Source organism: Camelus dromedarius, chromosome 9 (genome assembly GCF_036321535.1).
Source record: "Camelus dromedarius isolate mCamDro1 chromosome 9, mCamDro1.pat, whole genome shotgun sequence".
Lineage (NCBI taxonomy): Eukaryota > Metazoa > Chordata > Mammalia > Artiodactyla > Camelidae > Camelus > Camelus dromedarius.
Genome location: NC_087444.1, coordinates 37,789,852 through 37,812,462, shown reverse-complemented (window position 1 = coordinate 37,812,462; position 22,611 = coordinate 37,789,852). Strand labels below are relative to the sequence as shown.

Below are 22,611 nucleotides of genomic sequence, written 5' to 3'. Positions count from 1 at the left end.
AAAAGGAGTGATAACTTTTTAAAGAAGAAATGGGAAAAGGCATATACAAGAGCCTGAGAAAATATCAGGGTACAGTTAAGCAGTGATTAATAACAGGTGGATATCAATGAAAGATACCAAATCATGGTGAAATACTTGTTTTCTGTAATATTGTGGGGTTTGCTAATGATTCATTTTACAATGTTATCTAGGATTGCTTTAAGAAATTCCTCCTCCTTTTCTTTTTCAGGCATGCTTAGTTGGAGAAATATGCTAATTTTCTACTAAGTTTGCAACACTTTTCTGAAGTATGTACAGTTGGTCAAACCATAAGGTGGTCATCTGTATTTACCACCTACCAAGTAGGCAGTCACCTGTGCCTGAGGCCCAGGTAACCAAGAATAGTCAGGAGAACCCCTGAACGCTGAGCTGGCAGCTGTAACAAGAAGCAAAAAACATGACCACAGCATAGATCAGATCGTTCTCTGACCAACCCTGCGCCATTACATTCTCTATCTCAACAAATCCGGCTTTTTTTGTATGCTTTGAGCTCTAGTTTTCCTGGAGCCATTTTCAGATGCTTAAAATATTTGTAATGTATCAAGAGGCAATTAAAGAAACATCTCAACGTACTTAGTGGATGGCACATTTAAGCTAACAGTAGGACGTGCATTCAAAGAAACAAATAAGCAGAATGTTAGTTTGTAGGGAGTGAACCATTTTTCTCCGTGGTGAGAGGGGTGATCTCATCTTTCCCCCATCCCCCTTCCCTGGGCCTGGAAATTGGCAAGGCAGGATCACAAAGAGAGTCTTTGAAGAGGTGGCTCAAGTCAGAGATGAGAAAAAACATTTTTTGCACAGTAACCCCCAAGAAATGTACTGTGGAGAGACTCCTACTTGCAAGGGGAGACACTGACTAGTCTCTAAAATGCTCTGTTAGTGGGATCTGACTCTCCACCCCTTACTGCTCTGTCATTCAGAGTGAAGCCCGTTGGTTGAATGCCCCTGGTAATTAGAAGCAGTTGGGTACTGGAGAAATGAGTGGCAGTGTTAAAGGGCCTAAGGAGAGACTTTCTCATAGCAACTCCAAGCGTTTGTTTTCAAGAGTTTACTTTCAACCACTGACAGCTGTTGGGGATCTGAGGCAAGGTAAATAGATTGGATGGGTCACACCTGAGTCCTTCCCGCCCACACTGAGCGGAAGCTTGTAGATCCCTCACTACCCGGAGAGTGGCCATGAGTCAGCGTCAGTAGCAGGACCTGGGAGCTTGTGAGAAATACAGGATCTTGAGCCGCACCCCAGCCCTGATGAAACAGTTTGCGTTTCTCCAGAATCCCCATGTGATTCCTATGCACATGGAAATGTAAGAGATACTGGTGGGAGTTCATCTGGTTTTATTTAACAAATACATATGTAACATTTATTAAGTGGCAGGCACTGTTCTGTGTGTTTTATAAATATTAACAGATTTAATCCTCATAGCAACTTTCTGATTGTAGTATTATTGTCATCTCCATTTCAAGGAAGAGGAATATGGAGAACAAAGAAGTTAAGTAACTTGCCCAAGGTCACACAGGTGGTAAATGGCAAAGCTTGGATTTAAACCCTAGAAGCCTAGCTTCTGGGTCCATGCTCTTAATCACTCCATTACATAGTTGAAATGTTTCCAAGGAGAAAGGAAGGATTTTTTTTTTTTTTTTACATTTTTAGGGGATCCATTTACATGTCTACTATTGTTTTTCTATGTCTATAGTTAATCATACTATGATTTGAAGGTGGACTTTAACAGGTCCATCCTAAAAGGTGCAAGATTGGGGTCCACTTATTTTAGGAGCTCTTCACAAAAGAATAGATTTAGAATCTATTTCTCCTGTATTCTGTAAAATGGCACTACTTGCGTAGTTTTCCCATCAAGGGTTAGAGAACTTGGACACAGATTCAGCTCTGCTTACTATTCTTAAATATTCATCTTTACAAACATGGAGGGATTCCTTTACTCATAACATAATGACAGGAAATGACTGAGTCCATAATATGAGAAGCACTAATAAAATAGCTCAGTATATGATGTATGTAAACATATATGCGACAAGCAAATTACAACTAATAGCCAACAACACTGTTGTACATTTCTGGTACTAGCTCAATTCCTCTGCCAAGAATTAGTGGAACCCCCAGTCATGTGTAGTTTAGGGAAATCATTCTGAAACAATAAAGATTTTCTGTATCTCATAGGAGTACACAATAGACCAATTATTTCCTGTAAGCTCTGTCTGTTAATCTCAATAAAAGGAAATGTTAAACTTTTTAGTGTGGGATCTGCAAAATGTACACCCTATCTTCCTGGACTGAATTTTCTGTCTGTGATCCTTTGCAGTGGTGGGTCTTAAGTGCAGACCTTAAGATTTTGGCACCATGAATACAAGTCTTTGGATGTGTGCTACATGCAAACTCTCCCTTGTTATATGAGAAAGCTGTTCATGCTAGACTTCCTTCCTGTGTTACTCTGTGAAATGTCCCCTGGGTATTACCCCTGTTCGCACTTGAGGGTCCCTTCTGTGTGGGCAAAAGGTTCAAAGAGTATTTTTGATTGACTCGATTAGTCCCTGGGGAACCTATTTGTTCTTGCCTGAGAACAAAGTTAGGACCACAACCAATGGCCTCACTCCAAGTACCCTTTCATCCTCAAATTGGTATTTATACTGATGGCTCCTAAAATTCTCTGAAACACACTTTCTGAAGGGCAGCCTGGTGTAAGGCAGTAAAACACCAGTGTCTAGACCCCACCCCGGGATTCTGATTTAATTGGTCTGAATTTCTATAGCAACCCCAGTCAGTGTAAGGATTAAATTTGATACCAAACGTGATACACCAGACACAGTGATTGGCACACTATTTACTTGATAAATGCCAATTGTCCTCTGCCACCTGGGCCCTCCCAGTTTCTGCTGAGGCAGAGGTAATGCCTAAAAGATGATTCTTCTTCAGGGACAGTGAGGGCAGCTGAGCTTATTGGATCAACTCACTAGAGGAGAAACTGATAGCAGAGGGAGGAGTAGCCAGCCACTGACAGGGGACAAGACACAGGAAGACTTTGTTCTAATGCAGGGCAAGAGGTCAGGAGAGTGAAAGAAGAAAAAGTCAGATTTAGTAAAATCTGATCACCTGGCAATTTTAAAAAGGGTCATTGCCAACACTTGTACTGCTGTACAGAGTACATTTTACTCAGAAAAATCTAGGGGTGGAGGTGAACAATAGGTTCCATTTAGCTTATAATTTATATTTAAATAGAAAGGTCAAGGCTGAATTTGGGGTCAAGAAAGAGGAGCTAATGGAAGTTAAGGAATCTTCCTGGGAGGAAACAGATGAACCCAGCTCCTCTCAGCTCTTAGACAATGTCCTGTCCTCTCGATACATCTCTTAGGGAATTAAAATAGAGAAACAGAGAACTAACACATGACAAGCAACTTTAAGTACTTTCAACAATAAAAATTGTTAGGGAAATATTTATACACTTGTTCAACATATGTTTATTGAGCACCTACTATGTGTCAATCTCTATGTTAAGAATACTCTGATTTAATAAATGATGAACTGAAACTAAATAACTTATTAAGAAGAGTAAATCACAGAACTGGGACTCAATTTGAGGCCTGACTGCAAATAACATTTAGAGACTAGGTCCCCACCAGTTGCTGGGGGGGTTTAGAAGATGTGATATCCCTGGCTTGCAACTCATATCTTATACTCCTTTCCTTTCCACCAACCCCAGCAAGTATGTCCCCTTCTTCTCAGGGCCTTTCCTGACCCACACACACTGACTCTCCATTTGTAGATCCTCTGGCAGCTTGATGTCTCTGTAATGGCAAAATTACACTGCATTCTAATTATTTACTTGTCTGTCTTCTCCACTGGACCGTGAGATCCTCAAAGACAGGGGTTACTCATGATTTACATTTGTATTACTAAGACCTAGCAGAATGCCTGATGAAGAGTAGGAAAGAAGGAAGGAAGGAAGGAAGGAAGGAAGGAAGGAAGGAAGGAAGGAAGGACGGACGGACTTTCCAGTGAAGTCTTTCTAAAAGAGGTAAAAAATTGAGCTGGGTACAAGGTTTGAATCAAGAGGGGAGGGACTGAATGCTTGCTTTCCCTTGCTGGAATTATTTCAAGGAAAATCACAAGGGAAGGAATGTGGGGTTGCATGGAGAGCCCATCGGGGCTACTCTCTGCCAAAGAGGGAAGGTTTCAGGCTGAGCAGAGGAGTCAAGAGTGTAGGGCCTGAGGATGTCTTGTAGGACTGACAAACATTCAGCCATGAGTCATGGGACGGGTATCAACTGTGCACCTACTATGAGCCAGGTGTTCTGCTCAGCAGAGTGAGTGAGACCAGCACAGGCCCTGCTGTCACGGAGCTCACAGTCCCATGGATTAAACCTGTTCTGAGAGACACAAAGGAATTAAGGCCTTCACCCAGGGAGTGAGGTAATTTAAGTGGAGTTTGAAGGCCATTTATCATGTTCAGAGTGAAGCATGATCTGGAATGAGAGAGAAAGGGAGGAAAGAGGGTGGAGGGAGAGAAGATGGGAATGATGAGAAGCTGAAAATTAGACTCTTAACTCTGTGGGGGAAAAGTCAGACCCTGTATTGCCCAGTCCTACGTCTGTCTTGTTAAATCAGTATATTTCAGCACCCAGCACAGCGCCTAGCCATGACAGGTGCTCAAGAAATATTCATGGAGGGGATGAAATGGGATGAGATGGGATGAAATTTTACTGCATTAAAGTGAATTAAGTGAGGGGCAGTCGAGGAGCACTGCACTGGGTGTCACAGGCCCGGGTGTCCAGTCCTTCCTGGCTCCGACATTGACTAGTCAAGTAATCAAGCAATTTGATGGCTTCCCTATTCTTTGCTTCCTCATCTGTTGAATGTGTGTGTGGGGGGGGGATTTTTATTTCTACTCTAGTTTTACACAGAATTTGAATAATTCATATGGCCAAATTAAAGGCTGCACAGCCAGCTAATTTTGGACAATGCTAAGCTAACTAAATATAAACAGGTCTTGACCACAGGATGTCTCAGAGCCTTGAACATGCCTGTGTGAAATGGGAAGGTAGCATATGCTGTGGTTCCCAAATTCACTTAACTTCAGAACCCCAACCCTCATTTGTTTTTTCATTTTCAATCTTACAGAACCTCTCCATCTCTAATGGTGTGTGATGTCATCCAATTTCACCAGGACAAGGATGGCCATGTGGATTCTGGAATTAGTGAACAGCCAGATTTAGCTGATACAGCATGTCTGGGTGGGAGAAGAGAGGTCTCTGTCTGTGTGATGCGGAAAGGGTGGTTACAGGAGACCTGGAGGTCTGCTATGTAGGGTGAGACCTTAAATCTCATTCAAGAAAAGTTAGCCATCCTCTGTGTGAGGCATTGATATTCTGGCTTGGTTTTTAATTTCCCATCCCTGAGATTAGATATGTCAGGGAGGAGTCCTTTGGCTGCCTTCTCTCAATACATCCCAGAGCTTTTATTTTGTTACCAATTTCCCTACATTGTGTGCTTTCTTTGAGAATCATAACCGTGTGAATATCTGACAACTGAATGGTACAAACATCTTGAAACATACAGTTTTCCCCAGAGTTGCATTTCATACTATAATCCGAGGTGATCTCAGTTGCCAGAAACACTCACGCCGTTAATGGATTTGGAGGGAAGATGCTAGTAATGAGATTTTCAAATGCGAATTGTTTTGCTTTCAAATACAGGGTGAAATCCAATGAAATATTACCTTAGACATGCTGGTGTAGTAAGTCCAGCTGATCAAATGAATGCTTGCTGTGTGCTTCATGTGGGCATTTTCTGTTTCAAACAAAAGCTGGGAGGTAATCAGTCTTATTTTTTCTGGTGAGATGGGTCCTTGAGCCCCAGAGTCGAGAAATTCTTCTGTATTTTATGGCATACACTTGGCCTCTTCACATCCACAATCTCGAGAAGTTGATGTATTTCATTTCCTCATTCAATAAATATTAACTGAGAGCCTACTATGTGCCAGGAACACTGCTTTGTGCACTGAGTCATACAGAAATAATAAACAGTATTTCACAGTATTTACAGATGTCTCTGTCTTCATAGGGCCCATGACCTGGTGAGACATATACACACAATAAACAAGTAAACACAAACATTTAAATGTCAGATGGCAATAATAGCCTTGGAGAAAAATAAGCAAGGTAGAGTTTGGAGAATGATTGGGGGGGGGGTGTCCTGTTTTAGTTAGGGTGTCAGGGAGCACCTCTCTGCAGAGGTGACTGTTGAGCAGAGACCCTGGACAGAAGAGGCAAGTGGAGGCCAGTGGCTGCTCTGGGCTCCAGAACTCTCAAGTGATAACACTGAGCTTGGAGTCTAGTTCTGTCTGATTCCAGATAGGATGCTCCTTCCACAGTATCACCCGGCCTCACTGGGAACCTAACAGAATTATCTGGGCAAGGCAGGAAGTTGGAGGTGATGCTAGATCTAAGAGAGAGCTGCCGGGATCTGAAGGAGGTGATGCCATAGTACAAAGAATGGAAATTCAGGTAGGGCCCAGGTAGACAGGGCACAGGAAGATGGGCAGTGGTGCTGGACTGCATCCATCTGGCCTGGCTCTCCCTGACACCCCACACTCAGTGGGAGCCAGCCCCTCTTCCTGACTCCTCTTGCTCCATGAATGATACCCAGCATCTGCCTGGTCACCCAAGTGTGGCTCGTCGTGCCCCTCTTGGTTTCCTCTGTTCTTCACTCATCATATTCTCCGGACTTCCTTGAAAGTATATGTAAGTGTGAACAGCTTGACCTGCAAGGAAGTCCTCCTTCAGAGCTAATATCCTTCCTTGATAAGCGGCGAGTCATTCTCTGGGAGCTGGAGGAGACGAATCAATTGCCAATGAGCAAATAATCTCACAAGGCTGGGAAGCCAGCTGCTTCTCTCATTCACGCATGTACCGTTCTCCTCACACCAAGATGGGGCAACCGAGCTCCTTCTGTAAGGACCACTTCTAGATCAGTTTTCCAGGTTCATATGGTGATGATGAGGGCCCATGTAGCCTGATCTTACCTGGCCCGATTCCCTCCCCACAGGAGAGGGGCTTGTGGTTCTGAGTATTCCGAAATTATGTAAGTTTCCTTGCCTTCCCCTCTTCTGAGAGACAATAGTATGAGAATTCACCACTCAGTCTCCAACTTTGAGCACAGTTGGCACAATATGGGTGCTCAAATGCGAGTAAAATGGGTGGGAAGGATGAATGAACCTTCATTCTTCAAACTAAGAATACGTAGCAGAGGCTTGTGATGGGCTGCACCCCATCTCCTCAGCCCCCTGATTTCAGCACAGCTGTGGGGGACAGCTCCCTGCGGGGCAACAGCATCCCACCTCAAATGGACCCCACTGAGGACCACGCAGCTGCCCTACGGGCAATAAGAAGTGAAGGGGAGTCAATGCCCCCTGGGACCCACATCAACTCCTGGGGACAAGAGTCAATGGATAAATTCTCAGCCTCTCCATCCTCTATGGGACAATTCTGAAGCATGTTCTACATTGTTCTTCACAAGTGTCACTGTGGTGACCTGGCCACAGCACCCTCATCAGTGACCACCCAGCTCGTTTATGTGTCCTTTAACTGCTTCCTCCCTCCCCTGTCCTGCTTTCTGTGTCTTCTCATCATGATTCCTAGAATCACCTCCCAAATAAATGGCCTACATCCAGGTCCTTGTCCCCAGCTCTGACTTGGGGGAAACCTGAATTAAGGGTCTAACGGAGGGCCAATTCAATCCCTCTGTGGTCAGAATTTGCTTGGTTTTTTTGTCTTCTCATGTTTAACCCCCCCTTTGAAAATTTCCAGCCATTAGCCTCTCTTCCTCACCACCCAGTGGTCACCAAACACCTGGAGGCTCATCCTCCACATCAGAACTTTGGCCATCACTTCTGACATGCCTTCTTCTCAGGCAGGAACACCGAGTGGAATTAATACTTGCCACAAATGGCATTTGGGATGCTTCCCCCGGCCCTCAAATCTGGAAGTTTAGAGGTCATGTCAAAACACTTATTGAACCTTCCAGAGAGCACAATCTTCTTGACATTATATCACAACCTCTTTTAAAGGGAGCAGCAGCATAAAACCCAGAGAGACTACATTTTTAACTGTGGCCACTTGAGAAAATGATAGCTATTGCTCCAGAAATACTTTGCCACCCTGATGCTGTGCTGCTGGCTAACCCATGATTCTCGGAAGCAACAGGATGCAGAGATCTGGGAGATGGAGCCATTCTTTCAACAGAAAGGAAACCCAGCTGAGGAATCCTTTCATTCTGGCTTCTGCAAGATTCTGCCTTTCATCTAGGTGAGTGGCGAGTCCGGAGGAACAGAAGTGGCTCTACTGAAGTGACGCATCTGAAACAGGTGCTGGTGTTCACGGAGCAAATGCTTCTTTTGGAAAGGAGCTGAAAGCTTAGCCAGAGAGAGAGAGAGGAAGGGGGCTTTGCACTTAGGTGGGCGAGGTGTGGAACGTGCTGGAGCCCACGGAAAGGCAGGTCAGGAGAGGAACAGCAACATCTCCCTGCGTCTCTCCCCCTGAGGGTTCCTGCTGACTGCAGGAGCATGCTTGGCCTATGTAAGAAATAAGTCAGAGTGCAGGGGACATCCAAATGAGACCCTCAACCAATGAGAGGCAAGAGTTGATGGATAAATATTTTAGCTCCGTCGCGCCTTGGTGAGGTGACCCTACTGTGTTCCTCATACCCATCAAAGGGCCCCCAGTGAGAGTGAACTCGATTATTAGCAGTAACCCACCGATGGCTAGCTTTGCTCTCTTCCATGTCCCGCATCCCCACTCCCTCACAGCACTTCTTGAGATCATGTCCCAAATAAATCTCATGTTCCCTTCCCTGTCTTAGGATCTGCTTTTAGGAAGAACCAAGATAAGACAATGGGGAAACCGGCTTTTTAGAAAGGAGGCCCCCAGCAGCCTGAGGTGTCCACATGGGCTTCTTTCTGGCAGGTCTCACTCAGCATCAAAGGACAGCCAACTCCAGGGATTGGGGGGGAAAGGCAGTGAACCTCTAAGAGAAGCAATTAAGTGGCTTCCAGAGAAGGTGCCTTGCCAATGTAACCCTGTCGACAGAGTCTGGATGCACAAAAGCTTCCCAAGAGAAATAAGCACTCTGTGTTAGCCCGTATTAGTGGCTAAGTCTGCCATACCAAAGTACTCTAGACAGGATGGCTCACATACAGAACTGTAATTTCCCATCCCTTCTGGAGGCTGGAAGTCTGAAATCGAGGTGTTGGCAGAGTCTCAGAATTCTTTGCAGACCTCTCTCTTTGGCTTGGAGATGTCCATCTTCTCCCCTATGTCTTCACAGGGTCTTCCCTCTGTGTGTGTCTGTGTCTGTGTCCTAATCTCCTATTCTCATAAGGGCACCAGTCACCCTGGATTAGGGCCCAGCCATACGATCTTGTTTTACGTCAATCACCTCTTTAAAGGCTGTATCTCCAAATTCTGTCATGTTCTGACATGAGGACTTCAACCCATGGACTGTGTATAGGAGGGGACACAATTCAGCTCCTAACAGACCCAAGAGATGCCCACTTCCCAGCCCTACAGGGAAGAACTCTGAATCCACCATTTGTGAGGTTCCTGGATGTGACAGCTCTTGGTTAGAGAGCAAAGCGACAAAGCATAATGAGGCCTGAAATGAGCCTGTCAGAAATGAAGAGGTGGCAGGAGGCGAGGGTGTGACATCCAAGCCACAGCAACTGTTTGACCCACCAGCGGGTCTGGTCCTAATGAGCTCATTAGGGTTAAATCTTTTTCCAGCTCCTGGTTCATTCATGAAGTGGTTTTGAACGTTGATAATCACTTCATGAATCACTGACAAACACGAGAGCCAAGTACCTGGCACTTGGATTGCCGCCCCTCCTGATGTGCATTCCCATCATGATTTGGGGTGTCCTCCCTTTCAGCAACCAGGTGTGCAGACAAGAAAAGTCCTCGTTCATGTGCCAGAGTCTCCCGCTTCAGTAATTCCACACTGGCCGTTTTTCTGTCTCACCTAAGTGCCCTACTGTAAGGTGGACCAGCTGGAGTTCAGAAAGTCACCCAGGAAGGGAGTTGGAAGAGTCAGGGCTAGATCTCCAACCCCAGTCCTCAGTTCAGGCCATTTTTTACCACATTTTGCCAATGTGATCAACTACAGATGTGGGGGAAAAGCCAAGTGTCATTTTGCCCACATGTCCATTTTCCAGATTAGGAGACTGAGGTTCAAAGAAACCAGGTGAGTGTCAGAGTCTGGAGTCTAGGTCCAGACTTCTTTTTCCCCACTGTCACCCTCACTGGGGGAACAAGTAGGGCCTCCAGACGATAATGTCAGGGCTGCAGGGGACACTACCTAATGCCATGGGCCTTGGAGTCAGGAAGATGTGGATTCCAGTCCCAGCTCTACTCCATGCCATCTGGGTGACTGCGAGTCACTCCACCACCTGGGCCCAGTTTCCTCTACTTCTTGGTGTCCTCGAAGTGTCAAAATATGACCAGCTCTGTGAATTGCCTCACACACAATAGGCACTCTGTGCCTGTGTCCTTTTTCTATGCCTTTTTCCTCTCCACCTTTTACCCCATTGGGTAGTGAGATCTTTACTCCTTTAACATAACTATTTCTGTTTATGTTAAAATGGGAACAAGGAAGTGTCTGTAAAGCAGGGGGTGTTTGTACCAGGCCTTGAAGGATGAGTGGGAATTTTCTATGTAGACAAGGGGGAGAGGGAATTCCAGAATGATAGAATCCCTTATACAAAAGGGTATATAGGTCCAAGAAAAGGAAACTCTAACAGGATTCTGAAGGAAAGGAAGCCTGGGGTGGGGTAACATGGCTGAGATGAGAAAAAGAAAGGTTCCTGTGGAATAGCTGTGGGAGGCCTGGAATGCCACACCCAAGAGACCTCCTGGAAATGATGGAGAAGGATCTGATGTGTTTCAGTGCAGAAAGGTGAATTTCTTTGAAAGATCACTCACTCTGGGCAGCAGCTAGAAAGATGGAGCATTGTTGGAAAGAGAGAAGGAGGTGAGGCAACTGAGATAGGGGGGAAGGGGGCGGGGCACAACCTTTAAAAGAACAGCTGTTGAGGATATGACAAAAACTGGTAAGAACCAACTATGTCCAAGATGGCAGAAGATTCGACTTCCAGTAGACCTTGAGCCTCACTATAGACTCACTGCAATGCATTAGCATGCTAAATGACACACCCACAGACACCATGACAGTTCTGAGACTGACCATAAAGGACCAAAAAGTGGGCAGGGGTCCAATTCCTGGAAATACCTGCCTCTTTGCCAAAATAGTTGGAATAATCTTCCTACTTGTTAGCATACGAAATTACCCAGCACATAAAAACTAACCACCCCACAACCTGGGGTCACTCTCCCTTCTGAGATGACCGCATTCTGTCTATGGGATGAGTATCTTTCTAAATAAACTCATTTTCACTTTACTATGGCTCACTCTTGAATCATTTCCTGCACGAAGGCCAAGGACTCTCACTTGGCTGGGCATGTCCCAGAGATTTGCCCAAGACCTGGGACATAACCATTTTCTGGCACCGCATTTTCCTGCAACACAACCACTTAAAAGATTTTGGTCCTTCATCGGCCAGAGGAATATGCCCCACATGTGCCTTCCTTCGCTTCTCCCCCTCTCTCCTCCCACTTCCTGGATTCTGGCAGCCAGTCTTCCCTAACTTTTTTTTTCTCTTTTCCTGTAACATTTCAAGCATCTCTTCTTTGTTACTTCAAGGAATCATCCAACAGAGCCCCGACTGGCATTGCTCATCCTCCTGCCAGCCTCCAGTTTCCCAGCACCCTCCTCAGCTCCTCCAGCATCCCTTCAGAAAACCACAGCACAAACCCTCTTTACACACAGACTCCCCATCAACCGAGCCCTTATCTCGGTCTGGTTTTCAGCTTAAAACAAGTGTCTAAAAACCCTCCTTTGAAAACAGCCTCACTTGTTGCAATAACATCCAGGTTGTACTTTCAGCCATTATTTCTTTAGATCAGGGACTATGTTTGATTAAATCAAGTGGTATGTGCGTTGCTGGCACCTTCCAGCCTGCATCAGCCTTTGATGGGAACGATCTTATATGTGATCAGTTTCCTGGGTTTTGGACCCAAATTTCCTCTGCAGAACACCAGGCTGAGAGGCTTTGCCCACCCATCCTCCTAGGAATGAAGCTCTGCTTTAAGAAACCTGAGACTCCACTCCTGAGAACCTGCAGACTCCAACAGAGCCTTGGTTCTAATCCAACACTCACCATCCCAGGGCATAACTAAATTTAAGTTTTACTTCAGAACACTATAAGGCGACCACTGTGTTCAGCAAGACAGAAGAGATGACTTCAACAACCAGTTACTGTAAACCTACTATGTTCCAGCTGTGTAAGATGAGCATAGATTGTCTTCCTGCTGCTCACATCTGGGTGAGTGGGGTGCTGGGAGAAAGACTGAAGAAGTAAGTTGTTTACCATTTGATGTGAAAAGTGCAATACTGTGAGTATGTGAAAGGTACTCAGTTGACTGGGTGATACCCACGCTGTGTTTTTTGTTAAAGAACACAAAAGTGGGGTTTTTTAAATTTTTATTTTAAAAAATAAGGTAAAAACCCAATGTTAGTGAACTTATGGTAAGATTTGTGCAGTGTTATAAGAGAACAATGTGAAAACAGACTTAAAGGATCAGAAGAGCGGGCGTAATATTCCGCCCCCACCCCTGATCATCACTCTCCTAGAAATTTATTCTAAGTTACAAGTCAAAAAAAAAAAAAAAAAAAGATACTTAAGGATATTCAAAATATTGTTGTCTATTCGAAATGGTCCAGGTAACTCAGATCCATTAGCTCAAAAACAGAATATGTAGTTATTTAAAATAATTATGGAGACTGGTAATTAGAACTCTAGTTGGCATCCAATTTCTAGCAAAAGAAAGAACACACGATGTTACATTCAGTAACCACCTGTGGACTCTGCACTCAGTGTCCTCATCTTCTGTTGAGTTATGCTTTGAACACTAGTGGTCTCAAAGGTCCTTCCCTCCAGGCTCCCACTCGACTCTCGGAACAACCTTGTGATGCTGATATTATGGTCCCCATTTGATAGATAAGGTAACGAGGCTCAGAGAGATTAAATGACAGGCACACAACACCTAAGCCAAGGAGCTCTAACCTAGGGCTCCTGACTCCAAGTCCAGGCCTCTTTCCTGACTTCCATCAGCTAACCGGGCATGATGACCCGGAAGAACAACTAATGCCATGGGTGAGTGGTAAGATACCAAGACCGCCTGTCTGCTGCTGGAAAAGGCAGTGCAAAGGCCACAATGCTTCACAAGAACACCTGGGTGTGTCTGTTCCAAGACATCTGAGCCAGCCAGTGGGGATGGAGAAGGCGCCTTTTCCAGCCAAACCACAGCTCCCAAAGGTAAGCTTGCTGATGCGAAAAGCATGTAACCAACGCATATCACTTTATGCAACTATATATTTTGTCCAGGCCCTGAGAGACGAGGACAGAAGTAACCACATTCACTACCTCATTCCTAAGTAAAACACCAAAGGTCAGCATTTAAGAGCGTGTTCAACTGTCAAGACAGTGAACACACATGCATCCTTCCACCTCCCGTTTCTTCATGTGCCTTTGAAATCCCTCCAGGTCCCTCTTTGCCAACCCCTACCCTCAGTGATCTGCTTTCTATAGACTTCTGTAGGTTACTTTGCATTTTCTAGAATTTTATGTAAATGAAATCATACTGTAAACTTCTGGTCTACTTTCACTCAGCATAATCATTTTGAGATTTGTCCATGTCATATATACCGATAGTGAATTCCTTTTTGTTGCTGAGCATTATTCCACTGTATGGATAATAATTTATCCATCCACCTGTTGATGGGTATGTGGGTTGTTTCCAGCTTTGGGTTATTACAAATAAAGCTATTTTGAACACTCATGTAAAACCAAAACAAACAAAACAAAACAAAAAAGAATGTGTTCATGCATTCGTCCATTGCTGGACATTTAGATGGTTTCCACATCTCGGCTATTGTGAATCATGCCACAGTGATCACAGGGGTGCAGCTGTATGTCTGGGATCCTGATTTCAATTCTTTTGGACAAACACCCAGAAGTGGGCTTGCTGGATCATACGTAGTTCCATTTTAAACGTTCTGAAGAACCTCCATACTGTTTTTCATAGAAGTGACACCATTTTACATTCCCATCAACAAAGGTTCCAATTTCTAAATGCATACAATGGGCCATTTACTCAGCCTTGAAAAATAAGGAAATCCCACCATTTGCGACAATATGTTTGAAACCTGAGGTTGTGCTAAGTGGGATAAGCCAGTCACGGAAGGACAAATACTGTATGATTCCACTTATCCGAGGAATCTAAAATAGTCAAACTCAGGGAAGTAGAGAGAAGAATGGTGGTTTCCAGAGACAGAGGGGAGAGGGAAATGGGGTACAGGTCTTCACTTAAGCAAAAAGAGTAACTTCTAGAGATCTGCTGTAAAACATTGTGCCTGTAGTGAGCAATACCACGCTGTACACTTAAAGTTTTATTAAGAGAGTAGATCTCATGTTGTGTTCTTATCAAAAAAAAAAAAAAAAAAAGGAACGTGTATGTCTGAGTAGGTTAGACACCTAGACACCTGAGCTTACCTCTGTTTTCCTGTTCACTTGCTGCGATGACCTTGGGTGAGTCAAACAACCTCTCTCTGTCTCTGTCTTCTCGTCTGTAAAATAAGGAGGATAATAGTACTTGCCTCATAAATTATCATGAAGTCCAATGTTTTTCTGATATTAATAAGCTTAGAACAGTTCCTAGAATATACTAAGGAAACATCATCCTAAGTGTGTTATATACACTTCTCCATTTATCCTCAAAACTCCCTGTGGAGAAGAAACTATGATTTTCATTTTACAACTGAGGAGACTGAGGCTTTGGGAGTTTCAGGTTATTCATAGCAGCATATGCACAGGGGACCAGTGAATGGCACAGATGGTAGGCCTGCCAAAACATGGAGAAGGGAGAGAACCCGCTGGCCATGTATCCCTGGAAGGCTTCCTGGAGGACATGGCATAGCATCTGGGCTTTAAAGAACAGAGAAGATGTGGACCAATGTTTTCAGAGTTCCTAATGGTGAGAACAAAGCACAGCGTTGAGAAGACGGACAGAAGGAGGTTAAAGAATAAAGAGACCAATCACAAAGACCTATCCTGTCCTGGGCCTCGAATACATGACCGAGGCGTCTGAAGATGCTTCCTTGGCAGTGGTGAGTCAGAAAGGTTGTGGGGCAAGAGCGGAAACTGCGTGCAAGGACAACCACCTGTTCACTCGTCAACACCAGCACATCGGGAAGCGCCAGCTTCCGGCCCTGACCGTTTCCACCATCCCCTCCTCTGAACAGGCTCTGATGAGGCTGAGACAGTAGGAACACATGGACACCCTCCCATCAGAGGCCCTGCTCTAGCCCGGTGCTTCTTAGGCTTTTATACGCATCCGAATCACCTGGGGAGCTCCTTACAAACAGATTGAGATTCAGTAAGTCTGGGGTGGGGCCTGGGAGTCTGAATTTCTAACAAGGTCCCAGGTGACACTGATGTGCAGACCATACTTGCAGTAATAAGGGTCTAACACGTTTGTTCTCTTTCTAGTTTCGTAACTATAATCCCAGCAAGCAGCACAACGCCTGGCCCGGAGTGGGTGCTTCACAACACATGCGTTGAATTGAGAAAGCTTCATCCCTTTCACTCCTGTTATCACTGAGTTTCATTAAGGAGACTCCCCCCGCCCCGACCCCTCTGCCATACACACGGCAGGGGCCATTTCGTCTTCCTGGGTACATCGTCCGGCAGTCTACGTGGTAGAACTCAGCACCCCTTCTCCAGTCGCTCACACCGCCTTTACGAATGGCTTTAAACCCTCAGGCTCTTTTCTTTTTATTACATAAATGATGCATGTTTATTGGGAAAAAATGGGGGAAAAATAAGCAAAAACTAGAAAACTAATCTGATACACATCCTTCTGACTCTGTGTGTGTGTTACAGAATGAAAGCACAATCAACATTCCATTGGCATTTTAATTTTCTTAAATTGTGAAGGATATTTTCCCATGTCAAAAATACCATTTTAAGGGTTGCATAACATTTAATTATTCTAAATGTTCATAGAGTACACATTACTCTGATAACATACAGGGACTTAAAAAAGAAAAGGGTCCATACTGAATGACCAAATGAAGACTTTATAGACAAAATGTTATAATGCCTGTGATTTTTTTTAAATGGTCCAGTGAGGAATTAGGATACAGATCAGGATGAGCTGTGTGTTGGTCATTGTTGAGCTGGGGTGCATTATATGACCCGCTCACTTTTGCATGTGTTTGTAACTTCCCATAGTGAAAGTTAAAAATAAGAAGGCATAGGGATGGCGGGGTGTGGAATAGCTCAGTGGTTGAGTGCCTGCTTAGCATGCACGTCCTGGCTTCAATCCCAGTACCTCCATTAGAAAATAATTTTCTTTAAATCTTTAAAAAATAAAAAATAAAGGTATGATCCAAATAAGCTCTAGGAAAAGGATTCTGAGACAGGGAGAGGCAAAGTGCTGGAGGTTAGTTTTTCACACCCCTACCCCACCCCAAAGGAAGAACAATGGTTCATTTAGGACCATTTAGCCTGTCACTTCAAAATTCCAAGATCTCTGAGCTACTGAATTGCACTGGAATAATCCACCTTTATTGTTTCCTGTTCTGTCAGAATGGATTTGCATTTTAAGTGCATGCTTGATGTCATGTCTCAATTGGAACTAATTGAGACATAAGGGAATACGGAGGCATGCTCTGGTCTTGGAAGGGACAACACAGGGTCTACCCATTGAGAGCCCTGCAGATAGACAGGGGTTCTGGGGAGCAGGGGGCACAGCCCTGCCCTATCTGTAGCTGGTGTGAACCTCAGCCAGGTCAGTTCACCTCTCTGAGCCTCAGCTTCCTACTCTGGAAGAGGAATGGATTTGAAGCAAATGAAATTTATGACTTCTGTCTGCTCAAAAGTAATGAGGTTCCACTCTGGGAACACCTTCACCACTCTGCTTTGCAATATGCAAATCAGCCAAATTTGGTAATTGGACAAAGCTGATGGGAGCAATTTAATAAACTTTGATAACATTGCACAAAGTAATTGTTCAATTATTTCAAACGGTTCGGTTCGGAAACTCCAAGGGGGTGGGTAGCAGGGTGCAGGGGAGCCTTAGAAATTACCTTTGCTCGTTAATCATCTCATCCAGTAGAAGCCAAATAAGAATGAAGACTGTGTAGGGGTGTTTTTGTTTTAATTCTGATTAACTGTACTTTCGTCTGAGCATTTCTAAGCAGTGCTTTGGTCTTCCTCATCTGGATGTTGACTGAGTTCTGTTATCAGGATTTTAATTAACACCAGGTAGGGAAGGGGAAGCGGGATGACACGCTATTACTTTTGTTTGATTTAAAGTCAACGCTGGAGACTCTTCTTCGTGGAGCTGTTGAAAGTGTCTTATCTCATGCATTCCAAGGACGGCTGTTTCATGTAAATGTCATTTCTGCTGTCCAAAATGTTACAACACACGCCAGCACAATAGAACTACTGTCTTGTTCTAAGAGACACGAGAGAGCCAGCAAGCTTTTGATCAAAGGTACGATTCGAACATCAAAGTAATACCTCTTCTGTTAAATTCAGGAATCAAGACTCAAAATAAAGGGATGGAGACTCTGCCTTTAGTGATAGCCTCGCCTCCCAGGCTAGAAAGGTTTAATCCACTTACAGACAACTGGCTGGAAAGAGGCACCCGGTGGTACCAGTGCCTTTACTGCATCCTGTAGTCTCCATGCTTGTATTCCGTCTGTATATGTTCATCTGCTCCTGTGTAGGCTTCTGTCCTGGTACTAGAAGCCTGGAGATGCCATGACCCTCTACACACAGAGGTAACAGCTAAGAGCCTTTGGAGTAGGATGGAACTTGGTTCAAATCCAGGCTCAGCCCCTTACCAGCTATTTGACTTTATGTGATTTACCTTGCCCTCCAGACCACCATTTCTATATACAGATGGTCCTGAACTCAGATGGTTCCACTCAAGATTTTTTGACTTTACAATGGCGTGGAAGCAATATGCATTCGTTGGAAACCATACTTGTAATTTTGAATTTTGATGTTTTCTTTGGCTAGTGATACGGGATGCTGGGTGGGGGCAACGAGCTGCAGATCCCGGTCGGCCATGCAATTGTGAAGGTGAAGAACCCATACACTTACAGCCATTCTGTGCCCCAGACAGCCACTCTGTTTTTCACTTTCAGTACAGTATTCAATAAATCACATGAGATAGTCAAAACTTTATTATAAAATCGGCTTAGCGTTAGGTGATTTTGCCCAACTGTTGGCTAATGTAAGTGTTCTGGGCACGTTTAAGGTAGACTAGGCTAAGCTATGATGTTTGGTAGGTTAGGTGTATTAAATGCATTTTCAACTTACAATATTTTCAACTTACAATGGGTTTATCAGGATGTAACCCCATATATATATAAAAACACATACATATAAATAATATGAATGTTAAAAACATTATATTGCAAGAAAGAAGCCAGACACTCATAGGTATATACTGTATGATTCCATTTATATGAAGTCCTAGCACATGAGATCATAAGCTATGGTTTTAGAAGCCAGAATAATGGTCACCTTGGCAGGGAACATGGGGCATTGGAGAACTTGCTGTGGGACGGGGAATGCTCTATCTTGATCAGGGTGGTGGTAACATGAGTGTGCACAGAGGGTGTACACATGAAAAAGAGTCACCAAAATATACTCTATGAAATGTATACCTCAGTTTAAAAGGTTGTATCAAAATACCGTAATATCTGATGCACAGAACTGTTGTGAAGGTAAAATGAGGCGAGTCCACGGAAAGTGCCTCTCCTGATGGCAGGGCTGAGGAAGCACCCCGTGAAGGATGCCTAATACTAATTGATTGTGTTGTGCCCATCATTAGCGTTATCATTTTAGTGGAGTTACATCTGACCCAGAAATTAAGGTCTAAAGTTCAGCACATAAAGGCAAAAAAAAGTGTTAAAATTGTCCCCTGAGAATCCCTTAAATTGTCCATTAACTACAGTTTGCCTCATTCATACACACAGCCCCACCCAGTAAAAGATGTTTCTCTGCATAATGGGCAGGAGGTAATGAAGAGGGCTGGGCGTTAAGAGGCACACCTCTGTAGACAGGGAGAGCGCAACCAGGGGTCCAACCTGCCAGAGGCTCACAGGTGCCAAGACCCATGGCAGGCAAGCCTCATGGCCACGTCTCACTCCCTCCTGGAAATGGGCTCGCTGAGGATGGCAGGTATAACCACCAGCCCAAGCAAATTGCTCATTGCTCTCTCTCCCTCTCCCACTCTTAGTCTCCATCTTTATCTTTCCCTCTATTTTTCTCTCTCTCTCATTGAATTTGCACTGGTTAACAAAGCAAAAGATGTAACTTTACTGTCTCTCCAGGCCTCCATCTCCAGTGCTGACACTTAAAGCTCCGTCTGGCCTGACTCAGGGAATTCTTACCAGTTCCCAAAGGGAAAGAGATAAGAAATTGACATCATATGCATACTGTATATTATTTAGCCTGAAAGTATAATAGCCATTAAAGTCCTATTTGGTAAATCCAACGTATTTCATATTTTGGGTTGTCTTCCTCTGTGAATCATTTCACAAACTTTACAAAATCTCAGGTTCCTTGCACAAAGGATGGGAGTCCACGCTGACTATCACATCTCGGATTGCAGTGCTTGCAAGGGACAGACCCAGGAAGCCGCTGCCAACCGCCACGCCCTCCAGCACGGCCCTACACCGTGGAGCACGCACGGAGCCACAGAGAAGGTGGGTGATCACCGGAGGAGTCTGGCTTTGGAGCGCAGACCAGCAGAGGCTGCCCTGTGGACAGAAACCAAGGAGGGGGCAGGGCCCGTGAATGGCGGTGCTTAGACTCTGTAACGCCGGTGTGCAACAACCCTCCTCTTAACGTGGGGCCTGACATCCCATTAGCCCACTCAGGAGCCTCGATGGAGGCCTGGACAGGTGTTAAATTACCTTTCGCCACCCCACAGGTGTGCGAGCTGTGCGCAGAGGCACAGGGCACGTCGCCCGGAGCAGGAGGCTGTGCCGGGGATCTCCTCTGAGCACAGGCACCTGGAAGGTGTATCACTTTCGACTTAGAAATGACCTGGATCAAGGACCCAGCTTTCTAAGCATGACAGGATGATAAAAATATTCTCTGACAGCATATCCACTGGAGATAGAAAATACTGAGGTGAGCTCTGAAGCCAGAAGAGCGAATGTCACCCCTTCTCTTATCCGATAGCCACTTATCACTACAATAAGCCGCCAGGCTGGCAGAGGGGCTGTGGGAGAGTCAGAGAGCAATAATGATTAGAAAAGGAATCTGAAATAAATCACACCTACTCTCTAGGTGTGTAAGGCCTAAGTGAAAAGAAGGAACCTGCGAACATGAAAAAGCCAAGTTCAAGGACATCCAATTATTTTTCACAAACCTACAGGAGGTGTCCCGCGGGGGCCAGGCACTGTGCCTCCTCTGGAGAATCAGAGTCTGACATAGTGACCCCGGCAGCAAGTCACATCCCCACAGAGGGCTGGGCAATTAGACAAATCCTCCTGCACAGTGACAGGGAGTGACAGAGGTGTACCGACAGCCTGTTGAAGCACAGGGAAGTGAGTTATAATTTACGCCTAGGTGTGTCTGGAAAACATGTGAATCCCGTCGTGTTGAATACAGACTTAGCCAAGGAAGCAAAGTGAGGAAAGGCATTCCAGGCACAGGGAACAGCAAGAGGAATGGAGGGTCACTGCACAGCGCATGAAGTGTCACAGTGGGTAAGGCTGGAAAAGGCCATGAAGGGCCGAGTGCCTAAGTTTAAGATCTTGAACTTGGCTGTGGAAGGAGGAGGAATGGGGAGACGAGAGGTGAGCCCAGCATCAGTGGGAGGCGTGGGTGGGAGGGTGCGAGGCAGGAGGTGGGGAAGCCTGGGTGAGGGCAGGACAGCTGGAGAGGCTGAACGGAGCTCATGGGCAGCTTCCTGGTGGCACTGGGAGTGGAAGAATTCCCAGTGCAATTCCATGGTGGAATGCTGAGTCCCTGCAGAAGGTCTCTCAGCACCTGCTCCCCTGGAACCTCAGGAAAAGTGTCAGACCTTTTCCCTGCATCCCAGGAAGCTCTCTGCTTTCCTTCCTCCCAGAGTCACAAACTGAAGACAAAAATCTCTTAATGACACACCTCCTGATTTCCCCGTGTACTTTTCCAACCAGAGAAAATGTTCCTTCCTGAAGGACCTGCTTTGTTCTTAAAAGAAGGCCACTTTTTTCTCCCATAATCTTAAGAAATGTGAAAAGATGTATTTTTTTTCCAATGAGGGGATAAAAAAGAAGTGGAAGATACAGTTCTTGCCCTTGAAAGATGAATGAGGTGGGTTCTGTTTATCCTACTGAGGGGAAGCAAAGCCCCTGGACTGCACCAAACAAGGGATGGAGCAAGTCCAGAGTCTTCCCCATCTTCTTCAGGCCCCTGGGCTTAGGACTACCTTCAAAGTCATCAGTCTTTACTCCAACAGCATCAATTCCTGGAAGTAGTTCCCCTTTCTTGTTATATCTTGTCTGAAGATGTTTGTCACTCACCATAGAAAATGAAGTGTTACTCACGACTCCCCAGTGTCTCCCTCTGTTAATCAGAGGAGGCCAAGTTGGACAGAATGTGTCTTATCCCCATCCCAAAGGGCCTTAGTTTGGGTCCAAATGAAGCAGAAGCAGATTCTAAGGCAGAGACTCATGCTCCAGAGGTATCACTTATTTCATGCAATAAACACTGAAATGGAAACCAAGAGCAGGTAAGTGACTCCACCAACCCCTTTCCCAATACAATAATTAATATCCATCTTTTTTAATAGAAAAATTCCGTAAAATGAGATACTATGAAATAAATGTTTTTCTGAGTTGGATGCACCCACAGGAGGATTCTTTCTGTCTCTCACACACACAGAACAAGCAAGTTCCATGAACCTAAAGTAATGACCCACGTCACAATACCAAGCATTTCGATGATGTCCATGGGACGGGAGCAGAGTCTAGTGTGCCTGGGGTGCTCAAGATCCATCTAAAGTCAAGCCCATGACTCTCCTGGGTCCTCATAGCCTCTCCTACCAATCACCACACACCTATCAAAGGCTGGATGCTGTCCTAATAGCCTTCCAATAAATACTATTTTTTGCTTAAACTGGTTCAAGTTTGGTGTCCATGATTTGTTACCAAACCCTGATTTAATGTAACCACTGACTAGTCTTAGCTTCAGCCCATCCCATTAGAGCTCTGTAATTACCCATACTCTCGCAACCCATCTGCAACAAATATTTTGTTTCTAAAGGCTAAAACGTATAAAAATGAAATCAAGTTTCATTGTAGTGCACTTGATGAACCAACCCTATTAAAGACTAAAAGGACATGAAATTACTTCTGTCCCAGGATATCCAGGATATTTG

General features: G+C 44.8%; 1 long non-coding RNA gene across 1 annotated transcript in view; it reads right to left on the bottom strand.

The window, feature by feature from the left end:
- The window catches only part of LOC105093786 (uncharacterized), a 463,250-nt gene that overhangs the window by 316,748 nt on the left and 123,891 nt on the right, over nucleotides 1-22,611 (bottom strand). Inside the window, exon 4 of the long non-coding RNA XR_010382533.1 lies at nucleotides 14,712-14,785. This is a non-coding gene — a long non-coding RNA (uncharacterized LOC105093786). The remainder of the gene's footprint in view (nucleotides 1-14,711; nucleotides 14,786-22,611) is intronic.